The sequence below is a fragment of the Pristiophorus japonicus genome, chromosome 13 (assembly GCF_044704955.1).
Source record: "Pristiophorus japonicus isolate sPriJap1 chromosome 13, sPriJap1.hap1, whole genome shotgun sequence".
In the NCBI taxonomy this organism is placed as follows: Eukaryota; Metazoa; Chordata; class Chondrichthyes; family Pristiophoridae; genus Pristiophorus; species Pristiophorus japonicus.
Window position 1 is genome coordinate 184,990,305 of NC_091989.1, and position 26,725 is coordinate 185,017,029.

Consider the following 26,725-nt stretch of genomic DNA (forward strand, 5'->3'; position numbering starts at 1 on the left):
ACTCATATATAAATGTTATTATAGTATTGCACAGTAAAAATTCAACACCCGCTATGTTAGATTAAATTAAAATAGAATGTGGTCAGGGTCCCTTTAAGGATTCTGGCTTAAAACACGTCGTGAATGATGTCACCAGACCTGCTCCATCTCATTGGGCCGGGTAACGCGCTGGGCGGGCTTAATAGACCCCATTAAGGTCAGTTCATTTTGTACAGCGAGATGGAGCCAGCAGCGGGGTCATGACCTGCCACGGACACTGCCCGCATTGGACACGCCCAGGTCACCGAATATTCATGCGCAGTTTGATTAATAAAGCTGAAAATGGTTTTATCACAAAAAAATAAGAGAGTCCAGTGCACCACCTGTGAGTAACCTGGTTTTAAATCACCAAAAATGAATTTAAAAGAAACTAGACGGAATAATTTACTAGTTTCACTGGTGTCCACTCGTCAGTTTCTAAGTAAATTGAATATTTTTTAATGTTTAATAACTTTGAAAAGGTGCCGACACGCCAAAACAACCCGCTGGATTTGAAGAGGTCTCGAAGGGCCGTCAATGGGCACAATCTGCGGAAACCCGCCTTGCCGATTAATTCCATCGGGGGCGGGGGGGACGTGGCCAGTTCCGTTGGCGGGGCCGGCTTCCCGCGCGATATGTTTTTTTTAAAGCAGCGTACAAGGTGGCAGAGACTCGAGTTGCGCGGGGCGTAACTTGCGGCTGAAATTCCTCGCAGCCCGCCACCACCTTCTCGCTCCAGCCTCGCCAGTAACGCCCGCACGGCCCAGGCACGCGCTGAAACAGAAACTTCCCCGACGCAAAGATGGCTCCTTGCCGGTAAAAGTGGCCCGAGCATGACTCTCCGCCCCATACTTAGGGCCCAATTCTTCCTACCGAAGCGGGAGAGAGAGGGGCGGGCAATGTCCGAGGCGGGAGAGAGAAGGGCCGGCAATGCGCGAGGTGGGATGCGACCCCGCTCCTGGCTCCATGGTCCGCTCCCCCCTCCCCCCCCCCCCCCTCCAATGACCTACCCTAGATTGGGACTTGTTAAGCCCTGCCCTGCGAGGTTCCCGGCCAATTGAAGGGAAGCGGGTCTCATGACATCTGATGACACGTCATCAGCCGCTTTCCTTAAAGGGACCATGACCTCATTGATATTGACATTTGTGCTGTCAGTGTTCTACAGCATTGAGGTGCTGCAATCACTGGCAATCACTGCACAGAGGGGCAGGGCTGTACCCAGGCTCTCCCATCACTCCCTACATATGCTTATGGAGCGAGTCACAGCACGCAGGAAGGTTCTCTTCCCTTCCAATGGCGGAAGAGACCTCCCCAGGAGACCAACGCAGCTTGGTTGCACATTGCACAGGAGGGCACAAGCAGGGGCATCGTCAAGAGGACCAGGCTGCAGTGGCTCAAACCTTTCAATGATCTCAGTACATCAAAGAAACATTACTGCAAAGCCACACTGCTGTGCCTCTCTATATATTGTAATATATAGCTCCACCTAGCAGACTACTGTGGTAATGCAGCCATTGCTGGAAATACAATAAAAGCATGAGGTGACAGGTCACCTCACAAGTTCCTGAGTTGAAGCCATCTTGTAAGTGTGTGTTTTTGATGTCATAGAGAATATATCACTCTGCCTTCCCTAACCTACTCCTGCACATCCTTACTCACACCACCTTACCTTGCACTCCACCCATCCCTCTCTATCTACATTATCACATTCCCATCTCACTAGCCACCCTGCACCCCTCCTATCATACCAACTAATATTATCATCATAGGCGGTCCCTCGAACGAGGATGACTTGCTTCCACACGAGTTCACAGATGTTTCAATGAAGGACCCGATGTTCCAGTCCTGAACTCCAATTGAGGGGGGAGAAGATGCCTGTGCGTGGACTTTTTTAACGTGTGGTGACCGTTGCACATCAGTCACCACACGGGCTCGACAGAGCCAGGCCTTTATCCAGTGGCCAGAGTTAACCTGGACGACTGGAGACCTGCTCTGCTGCACGGGCCTAGTGCGCGCACCACATATCGCAGTGTGGGCTGGGCCCGTGCTGCCCCTGGGCCCTCGGCTCTTCTGGGCCCCGTACCCTCATTCGCCGCACCTCCGCCACGATCTCTCGCCGCTCCTACGCCACACCAACTAACAACACACAAGGGTAGGCACTTGGGTGATATTACCAATGCTGACTTAAAGTTTCTGTAACTGTGTGATTTCACGTTAGACGTGATTGATGTTTCTAAAATAATCGAACGTTTATTTCTTATACACCGAATACGAAACAGACTCCCGAGGGATGCAAGCAATCTTTCAGCAACCAATCAGCTGACTGATTGAAACACACAGTCACTTCCCCTTTCTCCCCACCCTGCTCGAAGGCTGTAAGTAGTTTTGCCCTTGGTGGTTTAGAATCACCCCCTTACAACAATCGTAGATACCGGAATTATAGTCGTGAACAGAATGCACATTTACAGCCAGATCTTTCGGCCTCAACCATCACAATGCTTTTATTCAAGTTAAAGCACACACCTGCACCCAGTAAAGCACACTCTGGTGGTGTAAAACAAACAAACGCAGTACAACACACAACACTGGCCCATCTGAACAGGCCCCTAATGCGAAGTACCCACGTCTAAAACACCCCTGCTCGGATTCAAAAGTGCACCTCTGAAATCTGTCCAACAGAATGTGCCTACGCCTATGATTCTTGCAAAAACCTGCTGACTAAACCCCTGAGGCTTGGTTGGGACACACGACACCCCTTCACACTATGCGGTGGTCTTAAAGCTGTGTGAGCTTGTATAAATGCTCACCAATTACCCCTCTGGCTTACTTACTGCTTCTCCCGATGAGGCGTATCTTCTGGTTCTGTACCAATCCGTGGTATTCAATGCCAGTCTCAAGGTCAGCTTCCCAGTCGAAATAGCGAGGCTCTCTTTGCTCGTGGTTTCCTCTCTCCATCCCAGACAGAGTGCTCAGTCCTTGTGCGTTGAACAAAACAAGCAAGCATAGAAGAGGAGAGAGAGAGATGGCTGCAAACTACCGTCACCTATACCTGCAAAAATGCTTCTGCTCAATTTTTTTTTTTTTTTAAATAAATTCGTAGCCAATCGTTCCAATTCTTTGTCAAATCACAAACGCCAGAGGTCACCTTGCACCTGTCAAGGATCACTCTGCGCCAATGCTCTTAGCCAAAAGGCCTAGAGCCACTGCACCGTTCCTGGAAGTACTGCAATACCAGGTTCGTGCCATGGAGGTGGATGGGTCAGGTCCCCCACACACCTCCGTGGAGGTGGATAGGTCAACCCTCCCCACCCACCTCCTGTTTCCAAAAATGCAAGCATATACCTTCCTGACCAGGGAGAAACCACCATGAGGTCATGGTGGCTGGTCAGAAACGGTACTACACTTGATCTTAGCCAAAAGGCCGCTTCTGCTCAAATTTTTTTTTTTAATTTTTTTTTTTTTTTATAAATTCGTAGCCAATCGTTTCCAATTCTTTGTCAAGTCACAAACGCCAGAGGTCACCCTGCACCAGTCAAGGATCACTGCACCAATGCTCTTAGCCAAAAGGCCTAGAGCCACTGCACCGTTCCTGGAAGTACTGCAATACCAGGTTCGTGCCATGGAGGTGGATGGGTCAGGTCCCCCACACACCTCCGTGGAGGTGGATGGGTCAAGCCATCCCACCCACCTCCTGTTTACAAAAATGTAAGCATATACCTTCCTGACCAGGGAGGAACCACCCGGAAGTCATGGTGGCTGGTCAGGTTAGTTATGCAGATCTTAGCCAAAAGGCCGAGGCAAAAGAGACACCTCTTCGGCCGGTGTCTTTGTCAACTGTCCTGTTCCTAGGGACAAGGCTCCAACAAGTCTTGGTGGTCGAAAAACTTCCTTTGTGTCTTGAGCACTGACCAATCTTCTTCATCTCTCACTGACGGGTTCCCATTACATGACTCTCCCCTTCAACCATCTTCCTGCCATTTCAGCCATTGATCCATTCCTGCCCACCTGAAGTGTATTCCTGTGGAACATGTTTGGACCTGTCCCACGTCATGCTGTCTGCCCTTCTGCAGCCAAGTTAAAGCAATGTCCAAAACTTTCAGTCCAAAACTTTCAGTCCAAAAGTTTATGCTTTTGCTGTCGATGTTTTCGTTGAATTCTTACAAGGCTGTTGCTAGGGTTGCGGTTTCCTGCACAACTCAACCAAGTGGCCATCCTTCTTGTGCGAGGAAAGGCAACATATTATTTGACTGTGAGGGGCATCACAGCCAAGCATAATCCATTCCTCATCCAGGCATCAGCTCACACAGTCACACCTTGGGAAGGATATATTGGCCTCGGAGGGAGTGCAGTGTAGGTTTACCAGAATGATACCCGGACTCCAAGGGTTAAGTTACGAGGAGAGATTACACAAATTAGGGTTGTATTCTCTGGAATTTAGAAGGTTAAGGGGTGATCTGATCGAAGTTTGCCAGATATTAATTGGAACAGGGAGGGTAGATAGAGAGAAACTGTCTCCGCTGGTTGGGATTATAGGACGAGGGGGCATAGTCTAAAAATTAGAGCCAGACCTTTCAGGAGTGAAATTAGGAAACACTTCTGCACACAAAGGGTGGTAGCAGTTTGGAAATCTCTTCTGCAAATGGCAGATGGTGCTGGGTCAATCGTTAATTTTAAATCTGAGATTGATAGCCATTTGTTAACCAGAGGTATTAAGGGATATGGGCCAAAGGTGGATAGACGGAGTCCGGTCACAGATCAGTCATGATCTCATTGAATGGCACAACAGGCTCATGGAGATAAATGGTCCCCTCTGCTTCCTATTTTCATGTTATTTACTTTGTCCTGTCTTCTACCCTATCCAGCCTTGCTGGTGTTCTGCATTATTGAACTTTCAATTGAGACAATATGGAGTTATTTTCTATCTCATAATACTCCTGTGACGCGCCTTGGGACGTTTCACTACATTAAAGGCGCTATATAAATACAAGTTGTTGTTGTTGTTGCTCGGTCGTAGATCAGCTGCAATCTCATGAAATGGCGGAACAGGTTCGAGGGGCTGACTGGCCTCCTCCTGTTCCTGTGCATTAAACAGAGATGATTGGAGAGTGATCAGGAGCAGGGAGCAGGTTTTCACCTCCCTCCCCAAGGGACACTGAGGGACACTTGGGCATGAAACACAAAAGGTTAGTCTGCAGGTACAGCACGTGATCGGGAAGGCCAATGGTATCTCGGCCTTTATTGCAAAGGGGATGGAGTATAAAAGCAGGGAAGTCTTGCTCCAGTTGTACAGGGTATTGGTGAGGCCACACCTGGAATACTGCGGGCAGTTTTGGTTTCCATATTTACGAAAGGATATACTTGCTTTGCAGGCAGTTCAGAGAAGGTCCACTCGGTTGATTCCAGGGATGAGGGGGTTGACTTATGAGGAAAGGTTGAGGAGGTTGGGCCTCCACTCATTGGAATTCAGAAGAATGAGAGGTGATCTTATCGAAACGTATACGATGATGAGGGGGTTTGACAAGGTGGATGCAGAGAGGATGTTTCCACTGATGGGGGAGACTAGAACTAGAGGGCATAATCTTAGAATAAGGGGCCACCCATTTAAAATTGAGATGAGGAGAAATTTCTTCTCTCAGAGGGTTGTAAATCTGTGGCATTTACTGCCTCGGAGAGCTGTGGAAGCCGGGACATTGAATAAATTTAAGACAGAAATAGACAATTTCTTAAACAATAAGGGGGATAAGGGGTTATGGGGAACGGGCTGAGAAGTGGAGCTGAGTCCATGATCGGATCAGCCATGATCTTATTGAATGGCGGAGCAGGCTCGAGGGGACGTATGGCCGACTCCTGCTCCTATTTCTTATGTTCTTATGATTCTGGAATGCTGATCATCACTCCGACACTGACTGGGGCCATTAAACCCCGGGGTCTCCCTGACCCGTGCGATCAGGGCCAGCCCCGCTGTGGCGCAGTTTCACACTGAGTCACCAGGGGGCGCAGCATCCACTGTTTCACAGCTGCTCACTATTTCCCTCGTCGCTCGCACACACACACACATATAAATATCATCATTTCACAGCTGTTTTACACACGATGATTCCCTTCACAGCCTCCGAAATAGAAATTGGCATTTCTCAAGAAAGAGCAAAAATATTACACTTTGCAAATCTGGCAGAAATTGTAGCTCAGGCTGCGATGGAAAAGCAATTGAATTTTAAGCAGAATTCAATCTCCCCTGTGTCAGTTTGCATTCAGAAACATTACTGACAAGCACGTGTTCTTTGAAGTGCTACGTGCATCTGAAACAAATAACCTTCAGTGTTAATTGTATAATGAATCGTGCGTGCAATGCGTGAATCGGAGTGAGGGAAGGAATATTGAGATACAACCCTAAACCTGTCGAGCTATTGCCATCGATTGATACCCAGAGTTTGGCCTTATGGAGCAGGGCAGTTCTCCCTGGAGTCCGGCACGAATATTTATCCCTCAACCATCAGGGCGAGAAACAGTTAAACCGCTCATTATCACAGTTTCTAGGATTGGTTCCTGCGGCTCAGTGGATAACACACACACACACACACACATACTCACTCATACTCACACACACACATACTTACACACACACACACATACTCACTCATGCTCACACACACACACACACACACACACACATACTCACTCATACTCACACACACACATACTTACACACACACACACATACTTACACACACACACACATACTCACTCATGCTCACACACACACACACACACAGACACATACTCACTCATACTCACACACACACATACTTACACACACACACACATACTTACACACACAGACACATACTCACTCATACTCACACACACACATACTTACACACACACACACATACTCACTCATGCTCACACACACACACACACACATACTCACTCATACTCACACACACACACACACCACATACTCACTCATACTCACACATACACACACACACACTCACACACACACTCACTCATACTTACACACACACACATACTCATACTCACACACACACACACACACTCGCACACACACTCACTCATACTCACACACACACACACTCACTCATACTCACACACACATATGCGCACACTCACTCATACTCACACACACACACACACTCACACGCACACTCACTCATACTCACACACACACACACACATACTCACTCATACACACACACATACTCACTCATACTCGCACATACACATACACACACTCACACACACACACACACTCACTCATACTTACACACACACACTCACTCATACTCTCACACACACACACACACACACACACACACACTCACTCATACTCACACACACACGCGCACACTCACTCATACTCACACACACACACACTCACATGCACACTCACTCATACTCACACACACACACACACTCACACGCACACACACTCATTCTCACACACACACACTTAAATGCACACTCACTCATACTCACACACACACACACTCACACGCACACACACACTCACTCATACTCACACACACACACACACACACACCTCTGCATCAGAAGGTTGTGGGTTCAAGTCCCACTTCACAGACTTGAGCACAAAAATCTAGGCTGAAACTCCCCGTGCAGTGCTGAGGGAGTGCTGCACTGTCGGAGGTGCCATTTTTCAGACAAGCCCTTCAACTGAGGCCCCGTCTGCTCCCTCAGGTGATAAAAGATCCCATGATGCTGTTTCGAAGAAGAGCAGGGAGTCTCCCTGGTGTCCTGGGGCCAATATTTATCCCTCAATCAACATAACAAAAACAGATTAGCTGGGTCATTATCACATTGCTGTTTGTGGGAGCTTGCTGTGCGCAAATCTACTGCTGTGTTTCCCACATTACAGCAGTAACTACACTTCAAAAGTATTTCATTGGCTGTAAAGTGCTTTGAGACCTCTGGTGGTCATGAAATGCGCAATATAAATGCAAATCTTTCTTCTTTATATTACAACCGTAAGTCTTGATTTCAGCACAGTGAGGATACAGGGAGGATGAAGAGCATGATGGTGTATCTAGAGTTTAGGAAGAATAATTAAGGGAAATTTAGAGCACGAGGTGGTGCATTTTGGTTGGAGGGACAGGGAGGTCACAGGCTGCTGGGATAATCAACATCCGAATGGGGTAGAGCAGAAAAAGGATGTGGGGGAACAGAAACATAAATCATTGAGAGAAGGTTAATAGGGCCATTAAATAGCAAACCAAGCACTGGGGTTAATTTAGGACCATAAGAAATAGGAGCCTGTTCCGCCATTCAATAAGATCATGGTTGATCAGATCATGGACTCAGCTCCACTTCCCTGCCCGCTCCCCATAACCCTTGACTCCCTTATCGTTCAAAAATCTGTCTATCTCCACCTTAAATATATTCAATGACCCAGCCTTCACAGCTCTCTGGGGTAGAGAATTCCAAAGATTCACAACCCTCTGAAAGAAGAAATTCCTCCTCATCTCCTGTGGTGTCCCTGCACCTTACTACAAATTCACACGAGGCATGTATAGCAGACCAGTCACTCAGTGACCTTAACCTTTATTGCCCAGGACCAAGGAGTGCTGACCCTGGGTGGAACCTCCCCTTTTATACCTGGAAACCCAGGTGAGGAGTGTCTCCCGCAAGTTCACCCCCTGTGGTCAGGGTGTGCATTTCTAGGGTATAAGTACAGTGTACAGGAGCTGCATGAAGGTTACAGTTACATGAAGTTTACCGTTGCATGATGGTTACATACATGACATCACCTCCCCCCTCCCCTTATGTCTTTTTGTCTCAAAGGTTAAGTCTTTCAGATGGTCGATGCTCTCTCATGGAGCGCCGCAGTTGTGGCTCTGGTGGCTGAGCCTCAGCACGCGTTTCTATCACCTGAGGTGATTCAGGCCTGTCCGGGCTGACCGCAGGGACTGTGCATGCTGTGGACTGTCCTTGTTGCTCGTCCACTGACAGTGGTGTGGGTGACATCTCATGTTCTTCTTCAGGTTCCTCCGTGTCTATGCTGAACCTTTTCTTTACTTGGTCCAAGTGTTTGCGGCATATCTGCCCATTGTTTAGTCTGACCACTATGACCCTATTCCCTTCTTTGCCAATTACGGTGCCCTCAAGCCACTTGGGTCCCAAAGCATGGTTAAGAACAAATACCGGGTCATCCTTTTCTATACACCTCCCCTTGAGTTTCGATCATGGAGCTCGGTTTGGGACTGGCGCTTGCCCTCAACAATGTCTGCCAGGGCTGGGTGAATGAGGGACAGCCGTGCTTTAAGCGTGAGTTTCATGAGGTGTTCCGGTGGCGGGACTCCCGTGAGCGAGTGCGAGCGGGACCTGTAGGCCAGCAGGAGGCGCGATAGGCGGTACTGAAGGGAGGTTCCTTGGATGCGTAGCATGCCCTGTTTTATGACTTGGACCACACGTTCCACCTGGCCATTGGAAGCCGGCTTGAATGGAGCCGTCCGGACGTGCTTGATACCATTGCCCGACATAAACTTCTGGAATTCATGGCTGGTGAAACACGGGCCATTGTCGCTGACCAGGATGTCCGGCAAGCCGTGGGTCGTGAAAGCCATATGCAGGCTCTCCACAGTGATGGATGTTGTGCACGAGTTTAATATGATGCACTCGATCCATTTTGAGTATGCATCGACAACGATCAGGAACATTTTCCCCATATACGTGGATACGTGACCATGGCCTGGTGGACCATGGCCTGGTGGGCCAGGGCCAAGAGCTGAGTGGGGCCTCCCTGGGGGCATTGCCCAGCTGGGCACACGTCGTGCACCTGCGAACCCAGTGTTCCAGGTCTGAGTCAATTCCCGGCCACCATACATGTGACCGGGCAATGACCTTCATTAACACAATGCCAGGGTGCTCGTTGTGGAGTTCCCTGATGAAAGCTTCCCTTCCTTTCTGGGGCATGACTACCCGGCTGCCCCATAGCAGGCAGTCGGCTTGGATGGAGAGCTCATCCATCCGTCTCTGAAACGGTCTGACCTCCTTGGGGCATGCCCTGTGTGCAGGCGCCCAATCCCCAGTCAGGACACATTTCTTTATCGTGGCTAGGAGGGGGTCTCTGTTGGTCCAGATTTTGATCTGGTGGGCTGTGATGAGGGAGCTTGCGGTGTCAAAAGCCTCAACGGCCATGACCATCTTAGCGCTCTGTTCTGATGCCCCCTCAGTGGTGGCCAGTGGGAGCCTGCTGAGCGCGTCAGCGCAATTTTCGGTGCCTGTCCGGTGCCGTATGGTGTAGTCATACGCAGCCAGCGTGAGAGCCCATTGCTGTATGCGAGCTGACGCATTGGCATTGACAGCCTTGCTGTCGGACAACAGGGATGTTAACGGCTTGTGGTCCGTCTCTAGTTCGACCCGTCTACCGAAAAGGTACTGGTGCATCTTTTTCACACCGTAAACACAAGCGAGTGCTTCCTTTTCGACCATGCCGTATCGACGCTCTGCCTGGGAGAGCGACTTGGAGTCGGCCGTCATCATTTCCCTGCTGCAACACACACCCAACCCCATAGGATGATGCATTGCACGTTAAAACCAGTTTTTTACATGGGTCATACAAAGTCAACAGTTTGTTGGAACCCCAGCAGGTTCCTCGCCTTATTGAAAGCCCGTTCTTGACAGTCCCCCCAAAGCCGTTCACAACCTTTTCGCAGGAGCATGTGTAACGGCTCCAACAATGTGCTTAAGTTCGGCAGAAAGTTCCCAAAATAGTTCAAGAGTCCCAGGAATGATCGCAACTCCGACGTGTTGCTGGGCCTGGGCGCCCGGCGGATCGCCTCCGTTTTTGATTCAGTGGGCCGGATCCCGTCTGCAGCAACCCTCCTGCCCAAAGACTCGACCTCTGGGGCCAAAAACACACACTTGGCCTTTTTTAGCCGCAAGCCTACCCGGTCCAGTCGGCGTAGCACCTCCTCCAGGTTGTGGAAGTGTTCCTTGGTGTCTCGACCCGTTATAAGGATGTCGTCTTGGGATACGATTGTTCCAGAAATGGATTTAAGCAAGCTTTCCATGTTCCGCTGAAAGATAGCTGCCGCCGAACGAATGCCAAACGGACACCTGTTGTAGATAAATAATCCCTTGTGCGTCATGATGGTGGTCAGAAACTTGGATTCTTCAGCCAGTTCCTGAGTCATTTAGGCCGAGGTGAGGTCCAACTTAGTGAACAGCTTGCCACTTGCCAGCATGGCAAAAAGGTCCTCCGCTCTCAGGAGCGGGTATTGGTCTTGCAGTGACACTCAGTTGATGGTGGTTTTGTAGTCGCCACAAATCCTGACCGAGCCATCTGCTTTAAGGACAGGAACGGTGGGACTTGCCCAGTCGCTGAATTCAACGGCCGAAATTATGCCCTCTCTGAGCAGCCTGTCCAATTCACTTTCAATTTTTTCACGCATCACATACGGCACCGCTCTGGCTTTGTGGTGCACTGGTCTGGCGTCTGGATTGATGCGCATCACTACTTTAGTGCCCTTGAACGTTTCGACACCGGGTTGAAACAGTGACCCGAATTTTTGTAGGACTTGTGAGCATGAACTTCGCTCCACAGATGAAATGGCGTGCACATCCCCCCATTTCCAATTCATCTCAGCTAGCCAACTCCTACCCAAGAGCGTGGGGCCATTTCCCGGGACAATCCAGAGTGGCAGCCGGTTCTGTGATCCATTATGTGTTACCACCAAGTTTGCACTGCCCAGCACTGGGATAATCTCTTTGGTGTACATCCGTAGCTGCATCTCAATGCGTTCCAGTTTGGGCCTGCTAGCTCTGTGTGGCCATAGTCTCTCAAATTGTTGAGCACTCATAAGTGACTGGCTAGCTCCCATATCCAGCTCCATGTGCACCGGGATGCCATTCAGTAAGACTTTCATCATCATGGGTGGCATGTTAGTGTATGAGCTGTGGACATCAGCCACGTGAACCCGCTGAACTTCAGCATCCATGGCTTTTCCCCAGGCATCAGTCTGCATTGCAGACCCCTCGTCTGGTTCTTCTGTCTCGTCGATTAGCCTCGCTACAGCCTTTTTGCACATCCTGGCCAAGTGTCCACTGACGTTACAAATCCTAAAGGTATATTGCTGGAACCTGAAGCTTTTCACAGTATGTCTACCCCCGCACCTCCAGCAAGAGCTGAGATTGCTGTTAACAAAGGGACTGTTACCAGGTATTCCTCTCTGATTGCCCATTTGGTTGTTTCTAAGCGCTCTGATGGTGGATGTTAATGGTCCCATCACGGGACGCATTGTTCCTCGAGATGGCGTGAATTGCTGATCCCCTTTCCATTGTCCCTGTTGCGGGCCCACCCTAGAGTCTGTTGCTGCCTGGGCGGTTTCGAAATGCCCTTGCCTGCCTGCGGGGTCCCTAGCCGCGTTCACCATGTTAACCCCCTGGTCCATCGCCACATTGGGACCAGGGCTGCGCACGTACATTAGCTTGGTCTCCTCTTCCCCTGCCATAAAGGTACGAGCTATTAACACCGCCCCTTCTAAAGTCAAGTCCTTAGTCTTTATGAACTTCCTGAAAATCCCGGCAGGATTCATGCCCTCGATGAAGAAATCCCTTAACATCTACAGGCGTCTGTGAACTTACAGAGACTGGCCAAGCGCCGCAGGTCCGCAACAAAGTCCGAGACGTTTTGTCCCTCCCGATGCCGGTGTGTGTAGAACCGGTGCCGGGCCATGTGTACGCTACTCGCCGGCTTGAGATTCTCACTGATCAGCTGGCTGAGCTCTTCAAAGGACTTGTCCGCTGGCTTTTGGGGTGCGAGCAGGTCTTTCATCAGCGCATACGTCTGTGGTCCACAGCTGGTCAGTAGATGCGCCCTCCGCTTGTCAGCCGCTGTCGCTCCCAGCCAGTCCTTCATGACAAAGCTCTGCTGGAGTCTCTCCACAAAGTCGTCCCAGTCCTCACCCACACAGTAACGTTCCTCTGTGTTACCGATGGCCATCCTCATGGTTCAGTGATTCCCGTTTCTCATCGCCAAATGTGGTGTCCCTGCACCTTACTACAAATTCACATGAGGCATGTATAGCAGACCAGTCACTCAGTGACCTTAACCTTTATTGCCCAGGACCAAGGAATGCTGACCCTGGATGGGACCTCCCCTTTATACCTGGAAACCCAGGTGAGGAGTGTCTCCCGCAAGTTCACCCCCTATGGTCAGGGTGTGTATTTCTAGGGTATAAATACAGTGTACAGGAGTTGCATGAAGGTTACAGTTACTTGGAGATTACCATTGCATAATGGTTACATACATGACATCTCCGTTTTAAATGGGCGACACCTTATTCTGAAACTATGCCCCCCTAGTTCAAATTCCCCCACGAGGGGAAACATCCTCTCAGCATCTACCTTGTCAAGCCCCCTCAGTATCTTATACATTTCACTAAAATCACCTTTCATTCTTCTAAACTCCAATGTGTATAGGCCCAACCTACTCAGCCTTTCTTCATAAGACAACCCCTTCATCTCAGGAATCAACCTCATGAACCTTCTCTGAACTGCCTCCAATGCAAGTATATCCCTCCTTAAATACGGAGACCAAAATTGTTCACAGTACTCCAGGTGAGGCCTCACCAATATCTTGTACAGTTGTAGCAGGACGTCTCTGCTTTTATTTTCCATCCCCCTTGCAATAAAGGCCAACATTTCATTTTCCTTCCTGATTACTTGTACCTGCGTACTAACTTTTTATGTTTCCTGTACAAGGACCCCCAGATCCCTCTGTACTTCAGCATTTTGTAATCTCTCCCCAGTTAAATAATAACTTGCTTTATTATTTTGCCTAACCAAGTGGATAACCTCACATTTTCCCACATTATACTCCATTTCTAGAGGGATGGAACTGAAAAGCAGAGAAGTTATCTTAAACGTGTATGGAACCTTGGTTAGACCACACTGGGAGCACTGCGTACTGTTCCGGTCTCCATGTTATAAAAAGGATATAGAGGCGCTCGAGAAGGTGCAAGAAAAGATTCATAAGGATGATACCAAAATTGAGAGGATATACTTATCAGGAAAGGCTGTAAATTGTATGTAATTCAGAACAATGGGCTCTGAGGTATCTGCGTTAAAGTCGCACTGTGCAATGTCAGTACCAAATACATTAATGTGCAAATAAATTACATTGTCTACCATTTTAATGAAAATAAGACAACACTTACAATGGTGGACCTAATTAACAACATGCAGCACAATTTCAACCCACGTGGCTTGCGTTGAGAAGAGGGATTTTAGGCGACACCAGTGTGGGAAAGTACGCTAGAGACATCTAGTGCTACGCAAAAGTACCGCGCCCACATCCGCGTGTGAAAGACACAGGAACTGTTGCAATTTCACATCTCTCTCCGAGTCTGCGAGAGAACGAGAGATTCCGGTGAAACCTCACAAAGGCTGAACTCGTTACATTTCCTCTCTTTTAAAAAAGACCAAGCGATGCCGGCAATATTCTGATCTCCTGGCCAACAATCGGTTCATTCAGAACTGTCATGTATGTAGACCATGTATACTAACTGTGCAGTGACATAAGGTGTGCCACCAGAGGGCACTGCGGTGGGAGACCTGAGGGTCACATGCAGAGGTGTGCAGGGCCCAGTATAAAAGGCCGCCCACCATGCTTGTGCTTCACTCTGGAGTTACAATAAATGGGACTAAGGTCACAACAGCTCAAGTACAATACTAGACCGCGTGAAGTCATTCGTAAGAGTATTAAAGACATAACAAGAACATTCCTCCGCTGACATTCCCGTGGTCCTGAAACATTTGGTGCCTCAACAATCCTTACAAATGTCCAAAGAAACACAATATTTCTCTCAAGTGTTTTTCACAGTGGAAGGTTTTTCGAAGGTAGAGGTGTGCAGCGGAGAATAGGAGGGGGCTGGGGAGCTTTGACCCTGATGGCATTCGTGAGTTTGGTAAGTGGGTGAGCTTTAAGGGCAAGTGGGGGTGGCAGGTGCTGTTTTATCTTGTTTTCCTTATCAGTGCTGACACTAGAGCAGCTGATAAGGAGTAGGAGACGGAGGCCCAGAGACCAGCCCAACCAGCTGCACACAAAGATAGAGGGGTGCGAAATCGAGAGGTGACGTCACAGCCAAGCTGGTAAGTGGTTGGCTGTTCGACTGGTAAGTATAACTCTCTTTTAGACTGACTTTTAGATTGGTTTAATTGGCAGTGAACTACTAAGTAGCTGTTTGGTGTTTAAGTAAATTTTAGTAAGTAAATTAATTGAAGGGTTAAGTCATGGCAGGAGAGCTCGGACCTGTGCCATGCTCCTCCTGTGCTATGTGGGAAATCAGGGACACTTCCAATCCAGTGTCCCTGACTACTATGTGTGCAGGAAGTGTGTCCAGCTGCAGCTCCTGACAGACCGCATGACGGCACTGGAGCTGCGGATGGACTCACTCTGGAGCATGCGCGATGCTGAGAATGTTGTGGATAGCACATTTAGTGAGTTGGTCACACCGCAGGTAAGGGTTAGGACAGATAGTGAATGGGTGACCAAGAGACAAGGTAAGAGCAGGAAGGTAGTGCAGGAGTCCCCTGCGGTCATCTCCCTCCAAAACAGATATACCGCTTTGGATACTGTTGGGGGAGATGACTTACCAGGGGAAGGCACCAGCAGCTAGGTTCATGGCACCATGGGTGGCTCTGCTGCACAGAAGGGCAGGAAAAAGAGTGGGAGAGCTATAGTGATAGGGGACTCTATTGTAAGGGGAATAGATAGGAGTTTCTGCGGCCGCAACCGAGACTCCAGGATGGTATGCTGCCTCCCTGGTGCAAGGGTCAAAGATGTCTCGGAGCGGCTGCAGAGCATTCTGGAGAGGGAGGGTGAACAGCCAGTTGTCGTGGTACATGTAGGTACCAACGATATAGGTAAGAAGCAGGAAGAGGTCCTACAAGCTGAATTTAGGGAGCTGGAGTTAAATTTAAAAAGTAGGACCTCAAAGGTAGTAATCTCTGGATTGCTACCAGTGCCACGTGCTAATCAGAGTAGAGGGAACAGGAGAGTTAGAATAAATACGTGGCTTGAGCAGTGGTGCAAGAGGAAGGGATTCAAATTCCTGGGACATCGGAACCAGTTCTGGGGGAAGTGGGACCTGTACAAAAGGGACGGTCTGCACTTGGGCAGGACTGGAACTGATGTCCTGGGGGTAACATTTGCTAATGCAGTTCGGGAGTGTTTCAACTGATATGGCAGGGGGATGGGAACCTATGCAGCGAGACAGGGCGAAGTAATATGGAGTCAGAAACAGATGGTAGAAAGGTAAAAAGCAATAGTGGAAGGCCGAGTAAACAAAGGCAAAAAACAAAAAGGGCCACACTACATCATAATTCTAAAAGGACAAAGGGTGTTAAAAAAAAATCCTGAAGGCTTTGTGTCTTAATGCAAGGAGTATCCGTAATAAGGTGGATGAATTAACTTTGCAAATAGATGTTAACAGATATGATATGATTGGGATTACAGAGACGTGGCTCCAGGATGATCAAGGCTGGGAACTCAACATCCAAGTGTATTCAATATTCAGGAAGGATAGAATAAAAGGAAAAGGAGGTGGGGTAGCATTGCTGGTTAAAGAGGAGATTAATGCAATAGTTAGGAAGGATATTAGCTTGAATGATGTGGAATCTATATGGATAGAGTTGCAGAACACCAAAGGGCAAAAAACGTTAGTGGGAGTTGTGTACAGACCTCCAAACAGTAGTAGTGATGTTGGGGAGGGCATCAAACAGGAAATTAGGAGTGCATGCAATAAAGGTGCAGCAGTTATCATGGGTGACTTTAATATGCATATAGATTGGGCTAACCAAACTGGAAGCAATACGGTGGAGGAGGATTTCCTGGCTGCATAAGGGATGGTTTTCTAGACCAATATGTCGAGGAACCAACTAGGGGGGAGGCCATCTTAGACTGGGTGTTGTGTAATGAGAGACGATTAATTAGCAATCTCGTTGTGCGAGGCCCCTTAGGGAAGAGTGACCATAATATGGTGAAATTCTACATTAGGATGGAGAATGAAACAGTTAATTCAGAGAGCATGGTACAGAACTTAAAGAAGGGTAACTTTGAAGGCATGAGGCGTGAATTGGCTAGGATAGATTGGCGAATGATACTTAAGGGGTTGACAGTGGATGGGCAATGGCAGACATTTAGAGACTGCATGGATGAACTACAATATTTGTACAATATGTGGATGAACCGATAATGTGTAGTGTGATTGTTAAACCTTTGTTAATAAACCAATTAGTTCTTTATAGCAATGTGTTGCTGTGAATTCTTACACACAGAACCCATGAAGCAAATACATTAGGAACCCACAGCCTTCGAACTCAAAGACAAGAGTGAGGCAAACTGAGCCAAACTGTGCCGTGGATAACTCTTCATCATAGGCAGTCCCTCAAAATCAAGGAAGACTTGCTTCCACTCCAAAAATGAGTTCTTAGGTGACTGAACAGTCCAATACGAGAACCACAGTCCCTGTCACAGGTGGGACAGAAAGTCATTGAGGCAAGGGGTGGGTGGGACAGGTTTGCCGCACGCTCTTTCCATTGCCTGCGCTTGATTTCTGCATGCTCTCGGCGACAAGACTCGAGGTGCTCAGCGCCCTCCCGGATGCGCTTCCTCCACTTAGGGCGGTCTTTGGCCAGGGACTCCCAGGTGTCAGTGGGGATGTTGCTCTTTGTCAGGGAGGCTTTCAGGGTGTCCTTGTAACATTTCCTCTGCCCACCTTTGGCTCGTTTGCTGTTGGAGTTCCAAGTAGAGCGCTTGCTTTGGGAATCTTGTGTCTGGCATGTGAACGATGTGGCCCTGCCCAGCGGAGCTGATCGAGTGTGGTCAGTGCTTCAATGCTGGGGCACTATCATCACCAAAAAACAGAGCATAGCGATGGCTGTGCTGGGAAACACAAATGTCAGGCACTTGGCCCGACCTCTATCGTTAAAGTTAATCAACGAGATTCGCATTATTATTGACTTTGTTTTATTTGGTAAATGTCACCTAGTGGAAGGAGATTACTTTGAAAGTGTGCCTGTGTAGCTTGTTGTCCTCATAAGAACATAAGAATTAGGAACAGGAGTAGGCCATCTAGCCCCTCGAGCCTGCTCCGCCATTCAACAAGATCATGGCTGATCTGGCCGTAGACTCAGCTCCACTTACCCTCCCACTCCCCGTAACCCTTAATTCCCTTATTTGTCCTCAAGGTTCTGCTCACTGGTTTGCAGGTTCAGTGTCGGTGTCTGATTCACTTACTATTTGGTCAGCCTTTAATCTCACAGCCAGCCTCCTGAGACAGAGCTGCTGTCCTTTATTTAACCCTGTGAGGGCTACACTGTCAGACCGCATCAAAAACTGTGTCAGTGCCAACCGTGGCTCAGTGGGGTAGCACTCTGAGATGGAAGGCTGTGGGTTCAAGTCCCATTCCAGAGACTTGAGCACAAAATTCTAGGCTGACACTCCAGTGCAGTGCTGAGGGAGTGCTGCACTGTTGGAGGTGCCGTCTTTCGGAAAAGACGTGTAGAATTTACCAATATTTCGCAAAGATTCCTTGTACTTTTTCCCCTACGGAGGAGAAGAATCCCTTTCTGGACTTTTAAAATGGAAGGAAAAACTTTGGGACACAAATGAGTTTAAAGGAGCAGACGAGGCCTGCAGGGGATAAAAAGGGGATGCATTCATGGAGAACCCCCCCCCCAGCCCCAGTGTTTGGACTCATAGGAAAGGGAATTTAATTTGGAACTCGATGAACATTTTGGTATCCTAGGAAAAATTCTGAGGAAGATACCTAAGAGCTTTACAAGTTTAAGATCGCTAAAGGAGCATGTTGGAAGAGACTGCCAGAACAGTGGGGTAGGACTTCACTCAGGAATTGGGTATTGGAGCTAATTCAATCTGTCTGGGCGAATGAGTCGATCGATAACTAACAAGGACTGTGAGACATAAAAATTTGCTCCCTAGTAACAATAAATGCATCAAGAGCTATCAGGCTAATCACCGGAGACCATTAGTGATATGCATGTGCAAATAGACCCATAGAAATCACGGGCCCAGCCCAACGGCCCAAGAGTTTAAACACTGGTTCAACAATGCCGACCAGTGATTTTCCACATTAACACATCATAATCAAATTACTGCTGAACGAGCCCGACAAATTCTGACAAAGAAGAGAGCTCAAAACTAATGAGCAGCTCCCTTGAAACAAAGAGCTGGGCCAGATTTGGTGGGAGGTAAAGGAACCTTTTTTGGGGTATATCTATTCCCAATTTTACAAGGGAAAAAAAACAAGCAGCAGGAGGTGGGGAGTGAAGAAATGGAGTAGTGGAGAAAACTACTAGAAATCATCAAGGACCGACCGAGCACGAGGCCCACAAAACGGAAGGTTGTCAGCAACCAAATTGACAACCCGGGCCACCACAACCAGCGAAATGACCAACCGAAACCAACTCAGCAAAAACCGAACAATCGACATTCATTCCCACTCTGCAATCTACTTCTGAACGACCAACGGGTGAGAAATTACCAAAAAGGACTAACTAAAACTATTCCTAACCAAAGAAAGTGGGTACTTACTCCATACATCCAAAACGCAACTTACCGCATCAACGGACTCACCCCAACTGAAGACTACGCAGTCCGAAGTCCTCTCCTCCGTCCGGGGTACAGCTCGCCTAGAAGGCCAAGTGCAGTGAACCCCGAAACCGCGATTCACCGGCAACTGTCTAAAGGGATTGGTGAGCATAGCCCCTGAATCCCCCAGAGCTATAACTTAGTTAGTTAGGGGAATTGGGAGGGGGGAGGCTGGGATAACTTGTGTAAATGTATCTGCATTCTCCTCTTTACCCCATTTAGAGTTTAAGCTGTATTCTTTTCCCCACAGGCTGCATGTTGACAATTTATTCAATGTGTTGTACCCCTCAGTGTGTATTGGTATCACTATTCTGTGTGTGTTATTAAAGGTGTGCCTTTTACTTCCTTTTAAACACATTAAAGCCATACCTGCTTCCTACCTTGAAACCGATTGTCTGTCCAAGTCTGTCACAGTCCCTTCATAATTCCAGTGTCTAGAACCAAGGAAGTGGGAGCAATTCGAAACCGCTCCTATAAGGTCAGAAGGTAAAGCTGACCCCCTGAAAATCATCCCTTACAGACGTTAATCTGAGGGCCCCATCTGCTCTCTCAGGAGGACGTAGAAGATCATGGACATTCTCCATGGTGTTCAGCAGCCACTATTTATCCCTCACTCAACATAACAAAAACAGATGATCTGGTCATTATCACATTGCTATTTGTGGGAGCTTGCTGTGTGCAAATTCGCTGCTGTGTTTCCTACATTACAACAGTGACTACACTCCAAAAAGTTCTCAATTGGCTGTAAAGTGCTTTGGGGCACCTGGTGGTTGTGAAAGGTGCTAGAAAAATGCAGGACTTTCTTTCTAAAAGGGGCCGTAATGGCATCAAAACAGGGTCGCTAGACCAACTGTCCCATTATACCGGGCAATCGAGAGAGAAAGAATCAATTCCCATTTCTACAGCACCTTTCATAACACAAAGTCCCAAAGTTCGTGACAATCAATTAAGTACTTTTGGAGTGTAGTCACTGTTGTAATGTATAAAATGCACAGCAAGCTCCCACAAACAGCAATTGCATAATAACCAGATAATCTGTTTTAGGTGTTGATTGAGGGATAAATATTGGCCCCAGGACACCCGGGAGAACTGCTCTGCTCTTGTTCCTATAGTGCCATGGGATCTTTTACATCCACTTGAGAGAGCAGACGGGGCCTCGGTTTAACGTCTCATCCGAAAGAAGTTAATTATTAAGGTGGCGCCTACAATATGCATCATCATCATAGACTGTCCCTCGGAATCGAGGAAGACTTGCTTCCACTCTATAAGTGAGTTCTCAGGTGACTGTTCAGTCCAATACGGGAATTACAGTCTCTGTCACAGGTGGGACAGATAGTCATTGAAAGGAAGGGTGGGTGGGGAGTCTGGTTTGCCGCACGCTCCTTCCGCTGCCTGCGCTTGATTTCTACATGCTCTCGGCGACGAGACTCGAGGTGCTCAGTGCCCTCCCGGATGCACTTCCTCCACTTAGGGTGGTCTTGGGCCAGGGACTCCCAGGTGTCAGTGGGGATGTTGCATTATATCAAGGAGGCTTTGAGGGTGTCCTTGACACGTTTCCTCTGCTCACCTGGGGCTCGCTTGACATGTAGGAGTTCCGAGTAGAACATTTGCTTTGGGAGTCTCGTGTCAGGCAAGCGGACGATGTGACCCGCCCAATGGAGCTGGTCGAGTGTGGTCAGTGCTTCGATACTGGGGATGTTGGTCTGATTGAGAACACTGACGTTGGTGCGTCTATCTTCCCAGTGAATTTGCAGGGTTTGCGGTGGCAGCACTGGTAGTATTTCTCCAGCGCTTTGAGGTGTCTACTGTACATGTTCCACATCTCTGACCCATACAGGAGGGCGGGTATCACTGCTGCCCTGCAGACTATAAGCTTGTTGCCAGATTTGAGGTCCTGGCCTTTGAACATTCTCTTCCTCAGGTGATCGAAGGATGCGCTGGAGCACTGGAGGTGGTGTTGGACCTCGTCATCAATGTCTGCCCTTGCTGATATTAGGCTCCCGAGGTATGGAAAGTGGTCCACGTTGTCCAAGGCCGTGCCGTGGATTTTGATGACCGGGGGACAGTGCTGTGTGGCGGGGTCAGGTTGGTGGAGGACTTTTGTCTTACGGATGTTTAGTAAGGCCCATGCTTTCGTACACCTCGGTGAAGGTGTTGATGATGGCTTGGAGTTCAGCCTCTAAATGTGCGCAGACGCAAACGTCGTCCACGTACTGTAGTTCGATGACAGAGGATGGAACAACCTTGCATCTAGGCTGGAAGCGACGAAGGTTGAACAGGTTCCCACTGGTACTGTAGTTTAGTTCCACTCCGGCGGCTGAGAGTGAGATGAAGCATTGCAGCAAGGAAGACCGAGAAGAGAGTTGGCGTGATGACACAGCCCTGTTTGACCCGGGTCTCGACATGGATTGGGTCTGTGGCAGATCCGTTGGTCAGGATCACGGCCTACATGTCGTCGTGGAGCAGGCGGAGGATGGCGATAAACTTTTGGGGGCAGCCGAAATGGAGGAGGACGCTCCATAGTCCCTCACGGTTGACAGTGTTAAAAGCCTTTGTGAGGTCAAAGAAGGCCATGTACAAGGGTTGGTGCTGTTCCCTGCATTTCTCTTGTAGTTGTCGCGCGGCAAAGATCATGTCCGTTGTACCCCTTAGTGGACGGAATCCGCATTGTGACTCTGGGAGGAGCTCTTCAGCTACAGGGAGATGACGGTTGAGGAGGAATCTTGCGAAGACGTTCCCAGTAGCCGACAGCAGGGAGAATCCTCTGTAGTTTCCGCAGTCAGACTTGTCCCCTTTTTTGAAGATGGTCCTGATTACAGCATCTCTGAGATCTCCTTCCAGATTAGAGCAATGAGGTCATGCATTCGAGCCAATAGTTTTTCCGCCATACTTTAGTGCCTCAGCGGGGATTCCAACTGCTCCTGATGCCTTGTTGTTCTTGAGCTGACAACATAGAAACACAGAAACATAGAAAATAGGTGCAGGAGTAGGCCATTCGGCCCTTCGAGCCTGCACCACCATTCAATAAGATCATGGCTGATCATTCCCTCAGTACCCCTTTCCTGCTTTCTCTCCATACCCCTTGATCCCTTTAGCTGTATGGGCCATATCTAACTCCCTCTTGAATATATCCAACGAACTGGCATCAACCACTCTTTGCGGTAGGGAATTCCACAGGTTAACAACTCTCTGAGTGAAGAAGTTTCTCCTCATCTCTGTCCTAAATGGCTTACCCCTTATCCTTAGATTGTGTCCCCTGGTTCTGGACTTCCCCAACATCGGGAACATTCTACCTGCATCTAACCTGTCCAGTCCCGTCAGAATTTTATATGTTTCTATGAGATCCCCTCTCATCCTTCTAAACTCCAGTGAATACAGGCCCAGTCGATTCAGTCTCTCCTCATATGTCAGTTCAGCCATCCCGGGAATCAGTCTGGTGAACCTTCGTTGCACTCTCTCAATAGCAAGAACATCCTTCTTCAGATTAGGAGACCAAAACTGAACACAATATTACAGGTGAGGCCTCACCAAGGGGCAGTAACTGCAGTAAGACCTCCCTGCTACTATACTTAAAACCCCTAGCTATGAAGGCCAACATGCCATTTGCCTTCTTCACCACCTGCTGTACCTGCATGCCAACTTTCAATGACTGATGTACCATGACACCCAGGTCTCATTGCACCTCCCCTTTTCCTAATCTGCCGCCATTCGGATAATATTCTGCCTTTGTGTTTTTGCCCCCAAAGTGGATAAACTCACATTTATCCACATTATACTGCATTTGCCCACTTACCTAACCAGTCCAAGTCACCCTGCAGCCTCTTAGCATCCTCCTCACAGCTCACACCGCCACCCAGTTTGGTGTCATCTGCAAACTTGGAGATATTACACTCAATTCCTTCACCTAAATCGTTAATGTATATTGTAAATAGCTGGGGTCTCAGCACTGAGCCCTGTGGCACCCCATTAGTGGCCTGCCATTCTAAAAAGGACCCGTTTATCCCGACTCTCTGCTTCCTGTCTGCCAACTAGTTCTCTATCCACATTAGTACATTACCCCCAATACTATGTGGTTTATTTTTGCATACCAATCTCTTGTGTGGGACCATGTCAAAAGCTTTTTGAAAGTCCAAATACACCACATCCACTGGTTCTCCCTTGTCCACTCAACAATAGCAACAACAACAACAACTTGTATTTATATAGCGCCTTTAACGTAGTGAAACGTCCCAAGGCGCTCCACAGGAGTATTATGAGATAAAAATCTTGACACCAAGCCACATAAGGAGAAATTAGCGCAGGTGACCAAAAGCTTGGTCAAATAGGTAGGTTTTAAGAACTGTCTTGAAAGAGGAAAGGGAGGTAGAGAGGCGGAGAGGTTTAGGGAGGGAGTTCCAGAGCTTGGGGCCCAGGCAACAGAAGGCACGGCCACCAATGGTTGAGCGATGGAAATCAGGGATGCTCAAGAGTAAAGAATTAGAGGAGCGCAGATATCTCGGGGGGTTGTGGGGCTGGAGGATATTACAGAGATAGGGAGGGGCGAGGGCCATGGAGTGATTTGAAAATAAGGATGAGAATTTTGAAATTTATTGCTTAACCGGAAGCCAATGTAGGTCAGCGAGCACAGGGGTGATGGGTGAGCGGGACTTGGTGCGAGTTAGGACACGGGCAGCCGAGTTTTGGATCACCTCTAGCTTATATAGGGTAGAATGTGGGGCAGGCTTACAATGCAGTGAGCATGACGGCTATTTCAGGCAATCCTGTCAGCTTTTTGCACCTCCTTTATATTAATTACTTACTCTCTAATTGCTGTTTTGAAAGCCCCGCTGATTGCGGTCTAATTAAAGTGTTGATGGAAAGCCTTACAGCTGATCCTGTTAACCATTCACTTGGTATGGCGCTGCTCAGTGCCTCCTCAGAACCGTGTAGTCAGACATCGCCGTGGCCCGAATCAACTGAGCCTGGCCAAATATTGAAATAAAAACAGAGAATGTAGGAAATGCTCAGCGGGTCAGACAGCATTTGTGGAGGGAGAGACAGAGTTAACGTTTCAGGTCGGTGACCCTTGGTCAGAGTTGATGAATTAGTGGCTGAGCGATGGAATCGAATCACCGCAGGAACTTGAGTTTTACAGTTCTTCAGAATGACGAGGACTCCTGCATCAGAAAAGTACAGTTGGAAAATTGTCCCCCCGATGCAATTTTTAGTCCAGCTTCTCGATCGCGATTGGCGCTGTCTGTCACGGAATGTACAGCACAGAAACGTTCCATTCGACGCAACTTGTCTGTGCCAGTGTGTCATCATCATAGGCAGTCCCTCGGAATCGAGGAAGACTTGCTTCCACTCTTAAAATGAGTTTTTAAGTGGCTGAACAGTCCAATAGGAGAGCCACATTCCCTGTCACAGGTGGGACAGATAGTCGTTGAGGGTAAGGGAGGGTGGGACAGATTTGCTGAGCGCTCCTTCTGCTGCCTGCGCTTGGTTTCTGGAGATGCTCAGCGCCCTCCCGGATGCACTTCCTCCACTTAGGGCGGTCTTTGGCCAGGGATGTTGCACTTTATCAGGGAGGCTTTGAGGGTGTCCTTGTAACGTTTCCTCTGTCTACCTTTGGCTCGTTTGCCGTGAAGGAGTTCCGAGTAGAGCACTTGCTTTGGGAGTCTTGTGTCTGGCATGCGGACAATGTGGCCTGCCCAGTGAAGCTGATCAAGTGTGGTCAGTGCTTCAATGCTGGGGATGTTGGCCTGGACGAGGACACGAATGTTGGTACGTCTGTCCTCCCAAGGGATTTATAGGATCTTGCGGAGGCATCGTTGGTGGTATTTCTCCAGCGACTTGAGGTGTCTGCTGTACATGTGTATGCTGTACACGAGCCTCCTCCCAGCCGAACTTCATCAAACCCTATTCGCATATCTTTCTATTCCTTTCTCCCTCAAGTGTTTATTGAGTTACATTCGCACTACACACATCTCAGACAGGGAAAAGAAAAGAAAGAATTGCATTTATATAGCGCCTTTCACAACCATCGGATGTCTCAAAATGCTTTACAGCCAATGTAGTCACTGTTATAATGTGGGAAATACCAAATTAGTCACAAACTTCTTCTAAGGCAGTCCCTCAAAGCGAGGATGACTTGCTTCCACCAAAAAAGGATGAGTTCGCAGGTGTTTCAATGAAGTACCTGATATTCCGGATCCCGAACTACATCCTGAAGGGTGGAAGATGCCTGTGCGTGGAATTTTTTTCACGCGTGGTGACCGTTGCACACCAGCCACCACACGGGGCTTGACAGAGCGAGGTCTTGGTCCAGTGGCAAGGATTACCCAAGACGACTGGAGACCAGCTCTGCTGCACGGACCTAGTGCGCGCGCATATCGCAGTGTGGGCTGGGCCCGTGCTGCCCCTGGGCCCTCGCCTCTTCTGGGCCACGAACTCACACCTCTCCTGGGCCCCGATCACGTTGCTCTGCACTTTCTCGCTGCCCCTGCGCAGAGCAGCGTGATCTCGCCATTCCTGCAGTACCTGCCCGTGCTCCAATCACCGACCTGGGTTATGGTGACGATCAATCCAGTCACCCTTCTCCAAGACGTCGCTCTCCTGCAACAGTTTGCACTGCTCCCTGAGGTGGTTTGCTTCCATGCTGGTTCCAGGGCCGCTTGCCGCTCGCCTTTTATGGCCCCGACCTGCCGCTGGTGTTCTCACGCAGGTCGGGGCCACCAAGCACATGCCCAAAGAGCAATGTGATAATGACCAGATAAACTGTTTTTTTGTTATGTTGATTGAGCGATAAATATTGGCCAGGACACCGGGGATAACTCCCCTGCTCTTCTTTGAAATAGTGCCATGGGATCTTTTACGTTCACCTGAGAGAGCAGACGGGGCCTCGGTTTAACATCTCATCCGAAAGACGGCACCTCCCACAGTGCAGCACTCCCTCAGCACTGCACTGGAGTGTCAGCCTGGATTTATGTGTTCAAGTCCCTGGAGTGGGATAACTATATCTGACAAGCGAGAGTCTAACCACTGCCCCTTGACATTCAACAGCATTACCAT

General features: G+C 48.6%; 1 pseudogene; it reads right to left on the bottom strand.

Moving 5' to 3' along the window:
- Positions 1–3,216: 3,216 nt before the first annotated feature.
- Positions 3,217–3,444, bottom strand: LOC139279157 (U2 spliceosomal RNA; annotated as a pseudogene).
- Positions 3,445–26,725: the final 23,281 nt, after the last annotated feature.